Below are 19,536 nucleotides of genomic sequence, written 5' to 3' on the forward strand. Positions count from 1 at the left end.
CAGAGTTGAGATTTTCTGTAGGAACACCCTTACATTCTAAGTTTTAATCTATCAGTAAAGCTTTATGACTTTCTATTATCTGTTATGGTATAGATGAGGTATCCCCTGAAAGCTCATGTGTGAGACAAGGAAAGAATGTCAGAGGTGAAATGATTAGATTTATGAGTCATATAACTTCATTAGTGGATTAACCCACTGAGATGGATTACCTGGGTGTTAACTATAGGCAAGTAGTGTGTGGCCAGAGAAAGTAAGTTACTAGAAGTTACCAACTGTGGCCAACTCTGAAACCACGAGCCAAAATAATCCTTTCCTCCTCTATGTTGTTCTCGTCAGGCATTTTGGTCAAGCTTACTAAAACTTTCTACAAAGAAGGAGTGCCCCACATACCTAAATAGTTTAGTGGAACTAACACATGTATTCATATTTCCATGAAAATACACCTTCCCACTGCTCATTCTCCAGTATTCACCAGTGTTTTATCTTCAGCACACTCTTCTCACCCCACATCCTGCATGGGTGAGGGAAAGGGTTCCTGAAGGAGAGATGGGCTGGCTGCAAAATAAAAGCTATGAATTTATTTATCAGAAATAACGACAAAAGACAAAATTATCTTAAGAGCAGGGACATGACCAATTGAGCTGACTAGAAGAGACTGGCTCTAAAAAAAGAAGGAGCCCTCCTTGCTTTCTTTATAGCAGTACAGATCAAAAGGGACCTAGAGGAGCTTCTTCTGTGAAAAACAGGATGCTGGGAGGAGGTAAGCAAGCCATTTGGCTCTAGCAGGAAACTCCCATATGGAATGCTTGTATTTGAACTTGAACAGTGAGCTAACACAGGATAACCACGTGACTCAGGCATTCTCAAACAGTTATTATCCAATTGTGAGTTCCTGAGACCAGCTAGTCCCCCTTAAAGGCTTGAGCTACTCTCGGTTCTCATACAAGTCATTGTGGATGGCTTCCTGCACACTCTAATGCTTTGCTTTGTTTACCTGTATTTATTTGGAGTTCATTCACATTTAAACAAACTGTCTAACTAATTCATCCATGACTAAGCTGAAAAAGATACTAATAGACTAATGGCTATTAGTCTTCAGTGGTCACATTTTAATTCTGTAGCCAGGTGTTTGTTTCTTTCCCTGTATATGAAATGCCTTCATGCAGAGTTGCTCACTTTCTGGAAGAATGGTAGAGCAATGCCACTTGTCTGTTATACTGAGAGAAGGGGCAGCCCTCAAAACAGGGTGATCCTTGAATAACTGCCACAATCTTGTTTCCCACTCTGAAGCTTCCCTTTATAAGAGGACTAGCATTAATAGTCTTCTGGAAAAATAATGATCACCCTCCACCAATACAACATAAATGTTCCATCTTTACTATTCTGAGTCTGTAACATTACATACCTTGGGCACCTGTAAGACAGCTCACCTTCCCACACTAAGGAATGAATCAAATTCAGCGTATAGAGGTGATTATCCTTTTCTATTTTTTGCTCCACTATCATTTAAGTCTAAGGCCATCACATTTCCTCCCTGTCATTTTTATGTAGGAAATCCTCAGTGATAAGGTGACAGAGTTTGACAACCCATTTACCTCCCTGGTTACTATCACTCATTCTATTGAATGCTTTATCTTTATTGTGGAGATATATAGGTAATTGCCTCTTTCTTGAAGATTTTGCAGGATAATCTTGTAGACATTGGACAAAAATTCACAAACAAGATTCCTAGTCCTATCCTTCTGCTCTCTCAATGTTACTTCAGAGTTATTTATCCCTTATATACATATGGTTTTCTTATATTTATGATATTATATACAAATGCAGACTAATTCATGAGGTCTTCACAAAATTTAAATGTATCACACTCAATTCATTTGGAAGTTTAGATTTTGAAGAATCAAAAATAAAAGGAATTATTAAATTTATCTTAGCACTATATCTTCAGTGTACTTATGTGTCAGTAAAGCAAGAAATTTCCTAAGCTTTATTGACTTTTCTTATTGTAAAGTCTTCAGCTTTATAATATATATTACATATTGTAGTTATATCTAAATATACATGTAAAATTGATTTACTCTTATTACCTTGTAAGTTAAACTATATATAAACTATGAATATATATATTCATCCAAGCAGTTACATGTTTTAATGATAAAGCTTGAAGGTAAAACTAGGATGTTTGTATTACTTTCTCTTTCTTTCTTTTTCTTTGTGATGTAGGGAGTAGAACTCAAGGCCTCCCATATGCTAGCCAAACATTCTGCCACTGAGCTACATACTCAGTCCTTAATTATTTTAATAATTTAATTATGGTATTTTTCTATACTTAGATCTTTATTGCAAGTCATGTTGTATTTGTTTCTACACGTATAACAATCATAACAGTTATGTTAATTCTTAGACTCTCAGACTTTTGCATTATTATAAAACTAGGCTAATATTTTTATCCTTTATGATCAAAATGATTGAGCCAACACTTTTCTTTTGTCTGAATTAACTGGAAATATAGAATAATTGAATGTTAAAATGATCAAGTAAGCTGTGAAAAAATAAAACCCATTGTTAAGTTAACATAAATAATTGAAAAAAAAATCTCAGTATCAACAAAGGATTGAGTTCATAGGATTTGCTTTGGGGATTAGGGACACTAATGAAGTTTAATCAAGATAAAAGAAGAAAAACATATCCTTGCTAAAAATATGATTTGAAATGTTTATCATATTTAAGTTTTCTATTATAGACTTAAATATTTTTCCAATTCCCTGAAGAGAATGGTATGATGGCCTCTTTACATAAGTTAGAGTTGGAATCTTTGGAATCCTACAACTTGATGCTAGATCCTATGAATGAGAAATCAGAAGATTAAATTTCGGACATAGTCATATAGGAAAGTGTCAAAAATTAACCAGTAAAAAGTAAATCATTATTATGAGACTATGTGAAGAGATTTAAAAAGCAACCATGGATGCAAACACAATGGTTCATAGTTGCTGAATGTGTCTCCTTCTAGAAACTGATTCCCATTTTATGGTTAGAAATTTTAAAATTTATATTCTAAATATTCTGCATACATGTAAGTTCATTTACTAATTTCTAATAATTTAACTGAACTCAAATTTATTGGTAATAGTTACATAAATTATAATCTTGACAATTTGTGTCTATTTGATTACTTCTTTCTTAAATTTCCATGTTTGTCAAATAACTATTCATTCACTTTAGGATTTTCCTTCTCCCATTTCTCCTAACCTCTGGCCTGATGATAACATGAAGACAAAGGATACTGACTTAATGGCCCAGTATTTAAAAACAAATCCATCAATCCAGGTCTTAAAAGTGTTCCACCTTTGGAATTTCCATCTACTCTGTTCAAGCAATTCTTACATAATTTCTGATTTATTTCCAGCTCTATAGATTCAAGGTTAAAATTGTGTACAGACTTTTGGATGTTCATCATAAATACACTTTTTTTACTTTCCTTACACAGAATCAGGTCTTTGCAAATTCAAAGCACTTTGGATTTCAGGACTATTGACCCTGCTATAATTTTCAAAATGTTGTTTTGACATGGTTCTCAACAATATAAGTTTGCTCTTGAAAATGGTGCTTATAGGATTCTATAGTTGCTACCTAAATCATCAATGGAATGATAGTGTTATGAGAAGACTAAAGGAATGGAAAAAAAAAAAAAAAAACTCAAATAATATCTCAAAAGTTGTTTTCTTAATATTACCAGTGAAAATTAAAATACTCATCAAAATGCACAGAACCTGGCACAAAACAGTAAATATTAAGTGTCTGATTATGGGCTAGTGGCATAGACAAATAATTGAACAAATTAAAACATACACAAGTATCTGAAAATGCTGTATAATTTCAAAAAATTCAACAATTTTAACAGTGATATAATAAAGAATAAAGAATAACTATTTGTATGTAAAGTGCTTAATTGGATACATTAAAATAAGAAAAATAGGATAGAGCATAAGATAATCCAATATACCATCTTTCCTGAACAACAACAAAAAAATAACTTAAAAGTCTGTTTTCAAAAGTTAGACAATAGCAGGGGTAATGCAAATGTACATGTATTTCTCTCAAATCATTTGATTTGAATAAATCTAATTCTTAGGTCATACTCCTAGGTTGTATGTGTTCAGAGCTATTTATTTTAACTTTGTTGCAAATAAAGTAAAACATTATGAACACACACACACACAGAGAAAGAGAGAGAGAGAGAGAGAGGAGAGAGAGAGAGTGAGAGAGAGAGAGAGAGAGAGAAAAGAGGGAATGGACAGAGTAGAAAACATAATTTCATTTAAAAAATGCCCTATTTGAACTAAATGGTTTCCCAAATCCCTTCTAATTTTAACAGTTATTTTTGAATGATGTTAATATTAGCTTTGGGAAAACAGTAGACAAATGTAAAACAGATGTAAATCTTATTGCCTTGAGTTTTAACCACACTAAATATGTTAATTTTTTAAATGTATTCGATTTTACAGAATAAAAGTACCAGTCGGTGAATATAGAACATATGAGAACGATCATGGAGGGAAATAGTATTGACAATATGGTTGACACAGGGAAATAAGACTTACAGTATTGTTTTCTTTTGACATTTCTTAATAACTTTAACAAGTCGTTTGCTCTAAAAGAACTAAAAGAACAAATACACCATTTCCCTCTTCTTTTCATAAATTCATCATTCAGAAAGCTACTTTCAGGCCACATTGTTTGTTACTGTCATCCCAGCAGCATGATGCATTATAAAACCAGAGAAATTACATCACACTGAGAAGAGTCTCCAGATACTTGCATATTAAAAGAGGAGGCTGAACATATTGTGAGCTGATGGTTAGGTGTCTAGGGGCCTTCATTAGTGAAGCAGCTGTGAGACTGCTGTGAACAGCAAGCGCTGCACTGCCAAGTCTGTTGTTTAGATATGTAACCAGTACTGAAGTGAAGGCTCTAATTTTTAAAAAGATTTTCATGATTGGAAGCATGTTTGCTCTTACTGGTAAACAACTAGATAAGAAATGTTATGACTGTAACATCTAAGTATACAGAAAACTAGATAGTTCAGAGACTTTTTCCGTTTCCAATCACAAAATATTTTTTTCCTAACGATTTAACTTTTTACCATGTATGTCTCTTCTTCCTGAATTTTGAAACAGCAAAGTGTATTTTATAGAATGTGCACTGCAGTGAAAGTCACTATATCCTGTAGTTTAGGATAATGCAAGTCTATATTAAATTATTTTTCAAAAAAAAATTTTATTTACTTGAAGAAATTTTAACCCATGTGATGATATACACAAAAATCATCTGTTTCTGGAATGAATTAGAAAATGTTTTGCAAATGAGTGAAATATTGATGTACAATTACTAAATAAGAAATTATTATCCTCTTATCCTTCATTCAATTTCTCTTTCACTTGTTTTCATTTTCCTTTAAAAATTTCCTGTTTCTATCATTAATTTCCACTAAAGTATTCTAGATTAGTAGTGCTACTCAAAAAAAAGAGTACAAAAATTTGAGAGATTTTGTATTAAATATTCATGACTAAAAATCTCATGAATGTCAAAAAATGTACAGATGTTGTTTTATAAAGGTTTTTATTTTAGTCAGCTTTTTGACCATTGTGACCAAAAGACCTGACAAGCACAATTTTAGAGAAGAAGTTTATTTGGGACTCACAGAGTCAGAGGCCTCAATCCATACACAGTAGTTTCCTTTACTCTGTGCCAAACATCAAAGCAACAAGAATTTCAAGGCAGAGAGGCTTGATGGAGGAGAGCAGCTCAGGATATGATAATCAGAATGCTCTACACACCAGAGACAAAATATCAATCCTGAAGTCATACATACCCCAGTAACCCACCTCCTGTAGCCACACCCTATCTGCCTACAGTTACCACCCAGTTAATCCATTCAAGTAAATTAAAGCATTGATTAGGTTAAGGCTCTATAAACCAAATCAGTTCACCTCTGAACTTTCCTTCATTGTTTCTTATGAGCTTTTGGAAGATACCTCATCTAAACCATAACAGTTTTATATACATACATAAATGTATTTGTGAATATATAAATATTTTATATGAATAATAATTAACTGCAAATATATTATAAAATATGTGCAATTAAATATATATGTAAACATTTTATACCATGAATATTTATTAAAATAAATATTTTAATATATTCTAAATATATTAACTTATGTGCTCTACATTTTTTAACCCTTATAACATATTATATTTATAAATGAGTATATCTACATATTTAATGCATTTACATATTTATACATTTTTACTTAGATAAAATAATTTATATTATATATTAATAACCTTTAATATACATATAAAAAACCTTTCTAAGACAGTAGTGCATTTTTCCATATTTATAGGTTTGTCATTCATGGGCATTTAATATTTCTTATAAATTTACATATAGTGTATAAACATTAGCATACACATATTTATATAAAAGAAATGCTAAAGGAAATCAAATCTAACAGGAACACTTAACAAAATTATTCACCTTCTTTCTTGCTTTTTTTGGGTGAACTTAACAATCTTTTGTAATGCCTTGTTAATTATGTTTTCCACTCGTAATGAAATGAAGTGACAAGTTTAAGGTCACTGGGTATATAAAGAAATCAGTAACAGGTATAAGACTGTAATTGTCATAGACAAAAAAAAAAAAACCTAGTATGTCCAGCACATGATACATTGATAATAATTCTCCATATCTATTAAATTAGGAAGTCTATTATGACCTCTTAATTCATGCATTTTGGTTATTGTAAGAACTCTTGAATGAGCAAATTGAATATAAAATTTAGTAGGGTCAAATATTAAGTAGTACAACTCCTACTGTGTAATATACATATGAAAAAAGTATTAACAAGAGATAAGATTTTTCTATGCACTTTTATTTTGCTGTTCTCCTCCAGTAGCATTGTCATAAAACGAGATTTTGTTCATCCCACTGACAGTAACTGTATCTGTGCATATAAATAGAACAACCACTTAAATGGTTTTGAAATGGTAAAGCATTAAATTGGCATCTTCTTGTGAAAAGAACTTACAGTGCAGAGACCAGCTGAAATAGTCTCAGACTGCCCACCAAGTTCCTTGTGTGCAGAAGTGCATAAATAATAGTGCTATTTTTTAAGATGGTTGAAGCTACTGCTGTGACTTTCAAAATGATACATCATTTTAAAGGTAATAGGAAAGATGTTTTATTATTTTAAATTAAAAGCATTTATAAAGTATATCATGCTATTCTTCTACCAAGGTTATTTGTTACATTCTTGGTATTATTGGAAAACAATAGTTGCACTCTTTTGCATTTATTTTGATCCCACTGAGCTACCTGTTTTAGCAATAATGCTTTCTTGAATCTCATTATTTGATGATGTGATTGTGATACTGGATTTTACTAAGAAAATCAACATAAACATGACTGGAATTTATGCATACTCTAAACGCCTGCTGTTTTTTAAATGTCATAAAAATAAAAATTTTCCTTATACTATGATTTCTCATTTAAAAGCAAGCCTATATTAAGCACTTTGAAACTTTTACGAAATAATTTAAAAACTCTTTTTTCCCTCACAATTAGTCAGGATCTATTGTAAATTCTGCAGAAATATAAGATCATATAAGATCTATTATATTCTGTATTACAGTTGATTAAAGTCATGCATATGTCATGACAGCAAATCACAGTTAAAAATTAACTAGATTCATCTCTTCATTTTGCTCAATGAGTGTCAAACCAAAATTTTATACACTTAGACATGGGCATGCAATAAACTTCAGTTTCCTTCATATCATCTATTTCTTGTAGAATACCCCAAAGATATACAGATTATTTAAAAACTTTGGCAGCTGTTACATTTATCATGTTTGGTTGTGTGAATTTTCCTCTATCTTAATAAGAGTTATCAAGTAAATAATCCAAAATAATGCTAATTTTGTGTATGTATCATCTAGCTATCAACAAATATTTCCCAGAATTTTTAACATGGAAGTTTCGCCACTCCCCACTCCCCCTCCCCCCAGGGAATTTGGTGCAACTTGTTTCACTGTTTCAGGTGGTAGCCTGCATTTATTTCCATGCCACAAATTCTTCCTATAGATAGTCCAGTTTCAGACTGGGAACTTCTTTCCTATTGGTCTGTGGAATTCCTTCCATGGCCAAGAGATGGGGACAGAGAAGAGTGATAGAATGATGAGCACAGTATGAAACAGAATCAGAAAGTTTAGAACGTTAAGCATCCAGTTATAAATGCCCACTAGAAACATACATCTTTTTTCTATAATATGAACAATAGAACCACAAGGGTATATTCCTGTGTGAGATTTCTATGGGATTTGGTGGTGAGCAGTCTAACAAAGTGACTAATGAACTCGGTTCACTGAGTGTTCCTTAAGCTTCCTATAACCCCAGGTCTGCTAGAGGCCTCCCCACCATGTGGTCCCTGATGCTGCCTCAGCTTCATCCCTGTGTCAGCCTGGTTGTGAAACAGCTGCCTCTCCACAAGAAATTCAATCACCTCAAGAATGTTTTAGGAACATTGAAGGTTTAGGAAACAGCGGGGAGGAATCCCTGGTGTAACAATCTGCATTCTGTCATCTGGCTCTCTTTTCCAAAACTTGGTCTCTTTCTTAAACCCCTACCTGCCCCATACCCCAGGTGCTAATTCTTCTCATCTTATTATGCAGAGTTTCTTCTTTCTTGCTTGGAATCCTGGCAGTCAGCCATAACCTGAGCTCTATATTTCACACCACAGGCCAAGAAAGGTTATTAAGACCGAGTCCCAACAGTGGCAGGTGCCTCCCTCAAAGAAAGTATCAAGGCAGCTGACTAGGAAAAATAATTTTGCTTAACTCTTTACACAAATGAATATTGGATTCAAAGCGTGTCTAGAATCTGATCTCTTGTTGAAGTTTCCAGACCATCACATTAACCTAAGTTAACTTCTTTTATCTGTCCTGAATGACTATAATCATCTACACAACTCCTAAGTGTTTTGTTTGCTTCTTTGCTTGCCCAGAAACACACACAACCTGAGGGATCCAACAAGATGGTAGACAAGGAATGTCCCTGTTATGCTCACCATGTGATTGAAGTGTATCTCATATTAAAGAAGATAACTTCTCTGTCCTCATATTCATTCATTCCACCCTTGCCAAAGCCTCTGCGATCTCTTTAGGTCCCAACCCCAACACATCTAAACTGCTCTTACCTCAAGACCTTTGAACTTGCTGTTTCATGGTCCAAAATGCCTTTATTCAAGGTATCTGCATAAATCACTCTCTCTCTAATTTGGTGCATGCTTCAGTTCTAATGTGCTCTTAAGAGTGATGACTGCAAAAACCACCAAGCAGTCTCCATCACCCCCACTGCCAGTAACCACACACACACACACACAATTTCACTGAATCCATCATACTATATTCCCCATAATACCACATAGCCTCTCCTCATAACTGGTATCTTAATAAAGGCCAGTCAAATACTCATTTAGGTCTCAAATTTACTCATTTAAGTCTCAAATGTAAAACATATTCTTACAATGCACATGTAATGCACTTGTAATGAACGTATTCTTGTGCACTTACTTATTCACTATTTTGCCAGTAACCTAGTTTTTGTTTGCCTCAGTTTATTCACCTATGAAATTGAAGAAAAAAAAATTAGCAAATACAACTTAGAATGCCTTAAGAAATATACATTCAGGTAGTATATTTACATAATTAGTGTAATGACTGGCATAGAGAAAATACACATAAATAGTAGCTGCTGATATTGGAATTTTCTTGAGGACAAACTATAACAATAAATAAATAAGTGAATAAATAAATAAAATCCCTGCTTCTATTAGCAGATATTTTGACAGCTTAGGTCTAGTTCTCAAGAAGTACAGCCTGAGATAGGGACTCTTATCAAAGCAATTAATTAGTTGGACATGATATCATGCCAGTAATCCCAGTGGCTCTGGAGGCTGAAGCAGGAGGATTGCAAGTTCAAAGCCAGCCTCAGCGATTTAGTGAGGCCCTGAGAAATTTATCAAGACTCTATCTCTAAACAAAATATAAAAAGGGCTGGAGATATGGCTCAGTAGTTAAATGCCCCTGGATTAAAAAAGAGAGAGATTAATTACAGAATATTTAATATTTAATATTAATTAAGGAACATTTCTAGGTGAACAGAGCAAGAAAAGCAGGATAATGGAGGATGCGGAACCTCAACAAGAATGTAGTCTGTACTACAGAATTGTTCAAGCCTGATATCTATGTCCATTATACTCCAGGGTACCCCTAGATGCAAGGAGTCTACACTGTCATGTCCCAGGGACAGTCAGACATGGCCATGGGGACTCCTTGTGGAAACCTCCTGACAAAGCAGCCCCCATTGGCTTTAAGGAGATTCTCTTGAGAACATGTCACTCTGAGTTGTGACCAGGCAATATTCCCAACTGTTAAGGATGGGTCCACCCCTGGAAATTAGATCTGGGTAGGGCACTAGAGTATTGACTACAATTTCCAAAATGTTATCACAACTTGGGAAATTTAAACATATTGGTTGCAGAGTCTGAAAATCACTCACAAATGGATATATATAATGTATACACACACATATATACATATATATGTATTTAAATACTGATAACTCATGTTCTTTCTATTCTCTTCCTACCTTGTAATTGAATGGCAATTTTAGATTGGTGATCACACTCAATTTTGTTGCCTCCTAGGAATCCCTGAAATTCAGAGAGCATGCTGTGTGGTAGTGATTGATTTCTTTCAGTTTGTTTATCTGAAATTTCAAGGAGATTAACAGATGGAATGTCAGATTCAAATGAAACCTATTGCTTCAAGAGAAGGACTGGCAATTAGATTGTTGTCTAAGTAGATTAACACGATGAAACTCTACCTTCTTAAAGTAGTCACCACTGCGACATGCAACTATAGATTCTAAACAGTCAGACATTCTAAGTCATTCATAAAACTTTGTATCCTTGAATTATATTTCTGTTGGTTTCATCTGCCAATAACAATAGCCCTTCGGTTACTTATTACCCAAATACATGCTGAATGGAATACATTTTAAAGATTTTGGTGCTCCATGATAAAATATGACGACCTGAGAAACATTTAATGATTAAAGTGTCAGCATATACAAAGCAGATCATAAAGCAACTCACATGGCAAATAAATTATAGGAATAGTCCTTGAGTTATTGAGAATTCAGGACTTTTTTTTTAAGTCCATTTTGTAAAATTTAAGGGTCACTTAAAATTTAGCATCTGATGAAATTCTTCCTGACTCAATTTTGGTACTTCAGTCTTACTAAAATGGATGCAGCAAAAAAGGTTTTACTGACCAAACATACAGTAGTTTGTACTCCTCCATGTTTTAAATCAATTTTAAATACAGGGCAATTTTTCTTCTGATTTACTAGTCAGCAGTCTAAAGTAATCTACAATCCCCTCCTATCAAATCACACATACAACCAATCGTGAAAGAAGCTACAAAAGGACACATGAGAACAATTACATATGCTCCCATGATAGAGTTCAAATAAATATTTAATTTAATTATAAGTGCCTAACTACATGCAATACTTTACAGTGTGGTTTCTCATCCTTGGTCCCTGTCAGCATTTTGGTTAGACACTTCCTTGCTATGGGAGCCTATATTATGTATTATAGTGTTTTCTGCCACCTTTCACTTCTACCCAGTAGGTTATGACAAACAAAAATGTCTCCAGATATTAAAGCAAGTTTTGACAACCAAAAATATTTCCAGATACTGTCAAATGTCTGATGGGCAGTGGGTTTGGGGGGCAAAAAATACCTGTGATTGAGATCCACTGCCTTATTACATATTGTGTCTGAAAATAGATGAAAAATCATGCTAAAACTACAAATTCAAAGACACAAAAGGGGGACTCTGGCACTCAACAATGTTCTCATTTATTAAAAGCCAATGAGAGAGTTTTTGGGCAGCTGAAGGTACTATCTATCGCAGCAAAAGTAAACAGCCAAAGAAGTTTAGTTGTGAATGTAGCACATGACAGGAAGGAGGGTGTTGTGCCTACACTCTCCTGGGCCTGACAGTCTGTGTTCTAGTGCCCCAGAAGTGCCTCCAACTCAGAAAATAGGAAGCCTACCTATATTCATAGGATTTTTTCTTGTGTTGTGTGCAAAATGAGACAGATCTGGAAACAGGCTTTATTGTTTTTATATGGATAAACCCAGTATTACTGACTTTCCACTGCTCCTGATGAATCACAGTCAGTTTGAACAATCTGTGAGCACATGACTCTAGTTGTTCCACATAGTACAGATTTCAAAATATGCTATTCTAATATATTTATATTACCCATTTACAGATGCTTTCATGCCATTTTATTTTCCTACACTCTTGATCTAACTTCTATTATAGCTCTTCTTTATGCCGGTTTTACAAGATGTATACCTTCAATAATTAAATTATGGAAGACAGAATGTTGACCTTTCTCTCCCAATATCCCATCAAATTGCTGAACTGCATCACTTTACAGTTGTAGACATCAAAGCTGTTAGGAGACAGTTCTCCATGGGTCTGGTGCATTTCTGTGTGTCTTGCTGACAGAAACACTGATTCTCCTTATTCTGGACTAGATTTTTATAAATGTTTTTTTCAGCAAAAAGACTTGAAAGGCATGATGATATTTCCATCTAGAGTCAAGGATTGGCATCTAACTGACAAATGTAATAAAAATGGTGTTTTTCTCTGGAGAAATAGCAACTGGACATTTTGCCTGTTTAAAAAATTTAGTCCTCCAAAAGAGGAGCCATCATGCTACTTAACTTCAAAATACACTAAGATGCTGCAGAATTGGCATAAATAGAGACACATGGACCATTGGAATGCAATGACTTACATGTACAGACAACTGATTTTCAATGAAGGTACAACGAATATGCACTTGACAAAGGAGAGTGTTTTCAATAAATGAAAAATTGATAACCACAGACAGAAGAATAAAAATAGACCCTCTCATCAGTTACAAAACTCAACTGAAAATGTTTAAGACTTAAAGACCTGCAAATATGAAATTATTGGAAGAAAACAGGGGATGTGTTTCAGGACATTGGAATGTGCAAAGATTCTTCTGACAAGCCTCCCAAAGCACAAGAAGCAAGAACAAAAAGAGACAAATGGAATTATTGAAACCAAAAAAAAAAAAAAAAAAGCTTCTGCACAACAAAGAATGTCATCAATAAAGTGCAGAAATAATCTACAGATAGAAGAAAATAATCAAAAGTTATACAAATGTCAAGGGGTTGACATCCAGAATACATAAGAAATCCAATAGTAAAAAACAAAAACAAGCAAATAACCCAATTTAAAAATGAGCAATGGATCTAAATAGACCTTTTTCAAAAGAAGACATACAGATTATCAACAGATAAATGCAAAAATGCTCAGTATCACTACTCATCACAGAAATGCAAATCAAAACCACAATGAGATGCTTTTTACCTTACCCTGGTAAGAATGTTATTATGGAAAAAAAAAATAAAAATAACAAGTACTGGCAAAAACATGGAAAAAAGAGCTGGAATGTGAATTAGTATATTCTTTTTGGAAAACAGTATGGAGGTTCCTCAAAAAAAATAAAATAAAAAATGAAACTACCAAATGATCCAGCAACTTGAGTGCTGGGTGTATATATACAAAGAAAATAAAATCAGTATGTTTAAAAGACAATTGCAACCTCTTGCTCACTGTAGCAACTATAGCACAGTTAAGTAGTATATATAGTTGTATACCATATATAATATATATAGTTCACAGTGGTGAAGAAATGGAAACAGCCTTATTATCTATCAGCTGATGAATGGAAAAAGAAAATGTGGAACATACTCACAATGGAATACTACTCAACTGAAAAGAGGAATGAAATTCTGTCATTTGCCATAACATGGAAGTAACTAGAGATCTTATGTTAAGTAAAATAAGGCAAGCACAAAAAGACATGATCTCACTCCCATGTGGAATATTAAAAAGTTGACTTCATAGACATTGAAAATAGAAAGGAGGTTACCAGAAGCTGGAGAGTGGCTTGGGGAATGGAAAAGGCTGACTGATGGTACTAAGTTATTATTAGATAATAGCAAGAAATCCCAGTGCTTGTGCGCAGTAGAACAACTGTAGATAACATACTGTACATACTGTACATTTCTGAAAAGTAAAAGAAAGGAATTTGAAAGTATAATATATCTTTATAGCCACAAAGATAATGGAATGAGACAAACATCATTACACTATGTACATGTATGATTACACGAATGGTGTGACTCTACATTGTGTTCAACCAGAGAAATGAAAAGTTGTACCCCATTTGTGTACAATGAATCAAACAAATTAAATTTAATTTTAAAAAATGATCAATGTTTGAGGAGATGGACATGTTTAACCTGGTTTGAGCATTAAGCATTGTACATTTGTATGTCACAGCATTACTTGGTTTTCCAGTACTGTGCATAATTTTTGTTTCCATAGATCAGTTAAAAATAAATTTAACAATAATCTTGGTTCTCCAAGCACAGAGGTTCTTGTCTGTTGCAAAGAATCCCTTACATTTTTCTATCACCCTATAGGGATTAGGACTTGGGGTAAGCACAGAAACAACCCATATTCTGACTGAGGCCTTTGTCTCTGACCCAAGAATATTATGTCTTCTTTTTTCATATGTGAAACTGTGATAAGCAAACTCACATTTGATTCTCCTTCATGCTACTTCTCTGTGAACATTCTTTGTTCATAAAAGTCATGTACAAATATAGAAACCATCCATCCCAATTTGTCTAGGCTTTCCTGGTTTAAGCATTGAAAATTCCACATCTAAGGAAACTGCTGGGACCCAGAGGAACAAAAAAAGGTAGTCACCCTGCAACATCTGTGAAAACTTTTTTCCTCTCCTCTCCCTCTTTCTTTTTAATATTCTTCTCTCTTCTTCCCCCTCCCTTCAATTCCCTCCTCCTTTGTTCCCTTCCTTCCTTTGTTCTATTCTACCATTATTCAATTTCAATTTTAAAGATATGCATTTGGAACATTTTTGTCCAAATTAGGAAATGGGTAGAAACCAATTTGTGGTGTTGAAATGGTTGTAACCCTTAATACCTACTATTTAAAGATAACTTAAAAAAATATGTAGTAGTTCTGGATTCTGGAATTGACTCTATAATTGTTCTCAGGTACTTGCTACTTGCCCTTCCTCTTGGGGTTTGTTCCTTTACCTCATTCTTCAGGCCCAGCCACGTGATTTTCAGTGCCCCTCTCCCATGCAGGGATGGAGAGATGAAGGGGCACTGCTCACCCTACTGAAATCAGAATCACCTTTGTGGTCTGATTTAGCCAAGGAAATGTGAGCAGAATACTATGAAGCCTTAAATAGAGGACTCTCAAGAACCAGCATGGAATCCTGCCATTGTCCTTTCCCATGTGTGGCCAGATTGACAATGTCCCATGTAGGGAAGATCTAAAACCTGAATCAGATTATTCATCTGTCCTGTACATTGATGCAATCACACAAAATAATGACTATATCATCCCTTTTGCTAATGTCTTTCCCACTCCATCTAGTTTACTTAAGAATGGAAGCGCACCAGTCACACATAGGGAAGTACAAAGTATGGTTGATTAATTTGCTAGTTTCTTGCTAGGGCAAGAAACACTCTAGACATGGGAAAGTTTTTTCTAGACTGTGAGACATAATTTTTCCTGTAATTATTTCATGCATTTTGAGGGGCTTTAGCCCCTCAGTCATTCAGGAACATAGAAAACAGATAGTTAATGTTGAGTGATGAAATTTAAATGAAAACAGTTTTAACAGAATCTTTCCAGACTGAGTTCTCTAACTAATTAGCTGCTTGATCATGTATAGGTCACAATAGCTTTCTGTATTAATTTCCTCAGTGAAAAGTGAAGTGATGGGATGGGTCTCTAAGGTTCCTTTAATTCTAATATTTAGTGAACTCTCTCCAGAGTGTTATTGACATTTATGATAGTAATTTTCCAATTTTATGAAGGAAATATTTTTATAATATCATGTTACATGGGATAACCCCATTTATATAGCCCCATATAATTGGAGTAACCCTTCTTCTCTAGGACCCTTGAATGTTCTAGTTTACTATTATATGCAAGTGCTTTTTACTCTTTATGTAAAATATACAATTTAGGATTCTTTACAATAATCTTACTGTTCAACCAGTATAGAAAGGCAAATTATCTGAAAATGTACTTGCCAAATATTTTCCTTTACAGATAATGTGGATATATGTTCATGTAGGATTCAAACTCCACTATTGCTAATGTTTAAGATTGGATGAAGGAGTATGGGAATTCAATAGAAATCACCCTATGTCATTTCTGGAGGAACAGAGTTGTCATGAGTCAACATTTGAGTCAATACCAATTAAGGTTCAAATTACCACCTTTCTAAATGGCATGCTGGTTCTCCATGGGGAGTAACAATAGGCTGTATAAATGAGTCAATTTGACTTGTACTTTATATGCTGTAAAGCATTCTTATTGTAAAAGAAATTTGCAGATAAATTAGGATGCACTTAGTTCCTTCTTTGACTCTTAGATTTCTAAAGACTCCAAATGTATTTCTCCAAAGGTTGGGAAGTTGTGGAAGAATTTCAGTCTGATATTGAAGCTGAAAAAATTCAACATAAATTAATGAGATTAGCCATCTGCAGAAGTGACCCATTCTAACAGATGGTTTCTAAATGTGAAAATGATTACACAAGGGTGCTGCTCAAATCTCATTAAGGAGACTAAAATAAAGCCAGTGTAAGATAAACTGTGACCTAATTAATTGTTACCTCTTATATGTAATGTCAGCAGACTGCTAAGGCATGCCTGAAGTCTACTAAGGAAGAATGAGAGAGAGAGAGAGAGAGAACACCAAAAACCCAGAGTTTGACATTGGCATGCATTCATGTAACACTTATTGAGCACATACTTATAAACCAAGCATTATATAATATGTTGGCTGATACTTTGAGAATAATAAAGGCAAATGTTTGATATTGCTTGTCAAATATTTTTTTTTGGTGTAGAGAGTTAAATCAAACTACCAGATTTCATTAATGCTGTTCGTAAAAACTAAGTTTCTCCAGTCAGATGTTTTTCATCAATTTTAAAACTCATTAGCGAGTATAAATATTAACTTAGCACTATTTTTATTTCAACATTCCAATAAAGTATTATTTTTCTGAGAAAATATTAAATGGAAGATCATTTTGCAAGAAGAATCATATTATTTTCTGCCTTTACAAATGGGAAGGGCATACCCAAAGGAGAAATAAAATCTAAAGAAACATAGCTACGGTATTAAGTAAAAGTATATAGAAAAGGATAATAATTATTTATTTGGCATTTGGAAACAGAAGGTGGACTAGAAGAAGCTTTTATGAATGAGATAACAAGAGCTGATCCTGAAAAGATGTGAATAGCTCTACAATGGATAATATCACTTTAATTAAAAGATATAATGTAGGTAGCCTATACATAAAAACAGGACAATGTAAAGCTGGAAATTTTCTGGAATAGAGCAGGAATGGAGGGAAGTAACAGGAGGTGAGTGTAGAAAAATATCTGCAATAATGTCATCCTCTATAGTCTGCCAAGATACATATATTAGACTTAATTTTGCAGAATGTAGAAATTCACAGTCACTTTGGGTGTCTATGTAAAAAAGAGCATGGTTAAACATCTACAGGTCTCCATGTACAGTTATAAAATTGCTTTCTGGCTTTCAAATTAGTCTATTGTTATTTTAATGAATATGCTAACATATGAACATCCCTAGATAGATAGATAAAATCAATATCCAGATTTTAAAACATTGAGAACAAGACTCCAGTCCCATGGCATAAATGTATCATGAAGTCATAAAATAGCAAAAAGTTGTTGATAGATATTTTACCCATCATTTCTTTCACCTAGACGATGATAAGACTCAAAGTTCTAAAGCTAAATTATCACTGAATAAAAAACTAAACTTAGCCAAACTATGATACATTTAGTGAAATAATAATTCTTCATTAAAAGGAAGAAACTTTTTCCCCTCAAAGTTACTAATAGTAGATAATTACTTTATTGTACATTTATTCTCCTTAGAATTGAAATTTCACATACTTTGATACTGGAACATTATTTCAGTGATCTCTTTCCTAATGAAAAACCTATCTTCTGAGAGTAAGGTTTTCAAATATATTTTAATTTGTACTTCAAATCAGAGATTATAGTTTTAAAGTACTTCTCCATTTAAGTTTTCTTCAATGAGGAAATTTTAACATCATTGACATTAATAATTCTATGCAGCTGCTTTGTGTTTTCTAATGTATCCATGATTAGATCAAAGCCCACAGTGTCCAGTTACATATTCCTTAAGGAGGCCATTTTTGAGAATGGTATCATAAACACTGAAAAAGAAAAATGATCACTTTATTTACTAACTATGCTATAAATGGAATCATTTTTTTTATTCAAATCTGAGAAATGTCTGCTTATTCTCACAGATTTCAAAATATGAAACTGAAACAAGCATTTTGTGCTTACATCTCACTGGACATCATGCCATGAACAATATGTGCATGGTAACACTTTTTAGTTTTTTTATTTCCTAATGAGGGGATGCTGGCATATGACTTTCTTAGGTAAACCAGTGTCTATAACCATAGATATTCCCATGGAAAGAAGTAATAAGAACTAAAATTTAAAATTTTAAGAATTGGAAATTACTTCCATACCACCACAAAATGGAAGAAAAAACATTATGGCACAGGACCATGCACACTTAGGATTCTAGAACTGTGTTAGAGTTCTAATTCTACATAAATTTCACTCACATCAGACAAAGAACTAGTTCAAAATTCATGTCCTCCAATAGCCCACAGCCAACCCTTGGGTTTAAGCCTCATGTGTGGACTTCTGATGTGTGGACTTCTGTGGCTCTCTCCTATCCATTTCCAGACATGGTACCACTTCCCTTATGTGACACCCAAGAGCAGTGGGGGTGGGGGATACTTTACCACCATCAAACAGGTGGCCAGGTGTTGGGACTAATGACACGTTAACTAACTCAGGCTGACTCCTTACTCCCTGGCGAGTGAGCAAGATCAAGGCTCAAAGGTTAATGATGATAAATCGGACCACCATCAGGGATTGGTTAAAAACAGTTCCGGGACTGTGATCAGCTCGTGCTTGCCATATAGTTCTATGGGACTCTCCCCTGCCTGAACCCCCCACTGGTGCCTTGCTGACCTTTAAGCTGATTGGTTCCCGCCTAGCCCCCACCCTACATAAAAGCTGTGGGATTTCCTCAATAAACGAGTTCCTGCTGTGACGGGTCTCCCTGACTCCTCTGATTGTTCTCCACCCGGAGGGCTGGGAGCAGGCGGTCAGTCGGCCCTACCTATCCTGGTCTGACCTTGTTGGGGAGTGTTC

The sequence above is a fragment of the Sciurus carolinensis genome, chromosome 9 (genome assembly GCF_902686445.1).
Source record: "Sciurus carolinensis chromosome 9, mSciCar1.2, whole genome shotgun sequence".
In the NCBI taxonomy this organism is placed as follows: domain Eukaryota; kingdom Metazoa; phylum Chordata; class Mammalia; order Rodentia; family Sciuridae; genus Sciurus; species Sciurus carolinensis.